This window comes from Schistocerca piceifrons, chromosome 3 (assembly GCF_021461385.2).
Source record: "Schistocerca piceifrons isolate TAMUIC-IGC-003096 chromosome 3, iqSchPice1.1, whole genome shotgun sequence".
Lineage (NCBI taxonomy): Eukaryota > Metazoa > Arthropoda > Insecta > Orthoptera > Acrididae > Schistocerca > Schistocerca piceifrons.
The window spans coordinates 492925976-492929282 of NC_060140.1; the positions used below are offsets into that span (position 1 = coordinate 492925976).

Below are 3307 nucleotides of genomic sequence, written 5' to 3' on the forward strand. Positions count from 1 at the left end.
GTTGAGTCCTCCCTTGGGCATGGGCGTGTGTGTTGTCCTTAGCGTAAGTTAGTTTTGGTTAGATTAAGTAGTGTGTAAGCCTAGGGACCGATGACCTCAGCAGTTTAGGCTCTAAGGAACTTACCATAAATTTCCAGTTTTCCCATCATTCTATCAGCGAGTGTATTTTCGTTCGTCACAACAGTCTAAGTACATATCGGTATTCCATTATTATTAAGAGTGTGTAGGTCATGCGAAAGCTGAAAAGTTTCAGTTTATTCTGTAGTTTGATATTTTCTTTATTCAGCACGAAACTAAAAATCGATAATTTCTTTACCAATGCAACTTTTTATGCGCAAAATAGCTAGGCGCTGAAGATATGAGGTTTTTGTCACTTCAGTTGCATAGCTAGCCGTAGTTGTTAGTGAAATGTTTCAAATTTCTCTCAAATCACTATTTAAATTTTTCTTAGCTACCCTGATTACCTTCAAGAAATTAAATATTTTTTGTAGAACCGGACCTCACGCTGGTCAGCTTGATACTCTATTTATCCATTTCCAACTCTTCGTTTGACTATCAAAATTCGGCCAAAAATGTCCCTCAAATCATTAATCATGTTTTCCTTAATTACCCCCATTATTTTCCAGCACTTTTTGTCTAGCAATTTTATTTCTTTTTCTTTGTAAAACTAGACCTCACGCTTCTCTATTTTATACCACATTTATCCATTTCCTACTCCTCATTCGACCACAAAAATTCGAACAAAAATACGTTGTAAAATTTCTTGAGAGCCCTTCTTTTCGCTCTGCTCAAACATTTCACCGAAAAGACGTTCTGCACGCGAGTTTTTTTATTTCTGTCAACCTTATTTTCTTCCTTGGCTCTATAACGAAATGTGTAATGGTTCATTATTAAAAAGGAAAACACCATTCTATCTTCAAGAGTAAAGGAGTTTCATTGTGTGTCGACAGAGGTCATTACATCAATAAATTATTAATCTTACTCGGTAAGTAGGAAAATTTAATTAGAATTCTTATATATCAACTTTGAAGGTACTAGTGTAGGGTAATAGTTATGTGTCTACGTGACGATAATATTACTATCGCAATGAACGCTCATTCCTTGGATATTAAAATGTTCAAATGTGTGTGAAATGTTATGTAACTTAACTGCTAAGGTGATCAGTCCCTAAGCTTACACACTACATAACCTAAATTATCCTAAGGACAAACACACACACCCATGCCCGAGGGAGGACTCGAACCTCCGCCGGGACCAGCCGTACACCTTGGTTATTAGTTAAATTAGAATACTTGTGAGCCTGCACTGTGGTGAGAGCTTTTCTAAAGGCTATCTTTATTTTAATTTTCAATTTGATCATGTGTATTTCATTTTTATCAGTCGTCATGTATGTTACCACTTGTGAAAAGCCTGATTAACCACCTTACACAGCGCAAAACGTTGCGAGACGCGCAGAAAGAGAGTCGCTGCAGTTTTGGTAGGTACTGAAAGGGATCTGGAGCCATGTCGACTCCGATGCCGTGGTCAGCTGCCCTTAGTTTCTATTTGAGGATCCACAGGTGAACCGTCAGATCGAGGAAGTCCCACAGATTCTCGATTAGATTTAAATCCGGAAAGTTTGCTAGCCAGTGGAGTACGGTAAACTCGTCCTGGTGATCTTCGAACCAGGCAAGTATACTGCGAGCTGTGTGACATATTGCATTGTCCTCTTGGTAGATGTCACCGTGCCGAGGAAAAACAAACTGCGTGTATGGGTGGGAATCGTCCCCAAGGATAGATTCATACTTCTGTTGATCCATTGTGCCTTCCAGAATGAAGAGACGACCCAGTGAATGCTGCGAAAATATCTCCCACACCATAACTCTCCTCCTTCAGCCTGGACCCTTCCGACGATTGATGCAGAGTGTTTGCTTTCAGGCGTTTCACACAATACACACCAACGGCTGTCTGTCCGCTGGAGCATAAAACGCGATTCATCTGAAAATGTTACCTGTATTCACTCAATGGACATCCAGCTTCGGTATTGGCGTGCAAATTCCAGCCTTCGTTGCCGATGAAGAGCAGTCAGCATGGTTGCATGAACCATGTGCCTGTTGCGGTGGCCCATACCCAACAACGTTCGCTGAACGGTTGTTGAGGAGACGTTGTTAGTACCCCTCGGTTCATCTGGGCAGTCAGATGCTCAACAGTTGCACCTCTGTTCACCAGTTCACATCTCTGTAACACTCGTTCATCTCCGTCACCTACGACACATGGTGCACCACAGTTGCTCAGCGCCAGTTTTGAGTAGCACCATTTTGCCACGCGGCAACGGTCTTGCCACAGTGGATACACCGGTTCCCGTCAGATCACCGACGTTAAGTGCTGTCGGGCGTGACCGGCACTTGGATGGGTGACCATCCAGGCCACCGTGCGCTGTTGCCATTTTTCGGGGTGCACTCAGCCTCGTGATGCCAACTGCGGAGCTACTCGACTGAATAGTAGCGGCTCCGGTCAAAGAAAACCATCATAACGACCGGGAGAGCGGTGTGCTGACCACACGCCCCTCCTATCCGCATCCTCAGCTGAGAATGACACGGCGGTCCGATGGACCCGATGGGCCACTTGTGGCCTGAGGACGGAGTGCATATTGACACGCACAGTGTTCTTCAAACTCGACGGCACGCGAACAGTTTCCGAACTTAGACGTTTCGGAAATGCTTCCACCTTTGGCCCAAAAGACAATGAACATTCCGTTTTGGACGTAACATGTATCGCTCCGTTTCCGCATTACGACAATGACTCCACTGTTTTCTGCGTCTACCCAACTTAGTACACCTTCCACTGCTGGTACTGCCACCCGTCGTCTGTGAGTGGTTGTTGCAAGCTCTCGTTGAACATAGATGGGCCCTGTATCTATACAATACAGGCCTGCAGTTTTTGACATTCGAATGCTACTAGGATAGTATTTTTACAAGAAAGGGGTAAAATCAAAACCGGTTTGATTATCAGCACGCAAGACGGAAGATTAGTCGCTTCCAGGAGACATTACTCTACAGTAAAAGAAATCAACATAAAAGCAAGGTTCCTACGAAAGTAATATTAGAATGTCTGAAGTACCCATGTGTCGAATTTATTATCAACACATGAAAGACATAAACAGTCATGACGCAATTACATTCTTTCTTTCATAACACGAGTAACAAAATATGGCGTTTGCATTTCCTGGTTGGGAATTGGTATAAAGGCATTCACCGTCCTGTTGTGTTATTGTATTGTTAGTACTTTGACCAACCTCCATTCTTCCTAGTTACCTCAAAAATTCTCT

The 3307-nt window shown here is 43.2% G+C and overlaps 1 pseudogene; it reads left to right on the forward strand.

Moving 5' to 3' along the window:
* The first annotated feature begins 2306 nt into the window (after nt 1–2306).
* LOC124790182 lies at nt 2307–2424 on the forward strand (annotated as a pseudogene).
* The last annotated feature ends 883 nt before the right edge of the window (nt 2425–3307 follow it).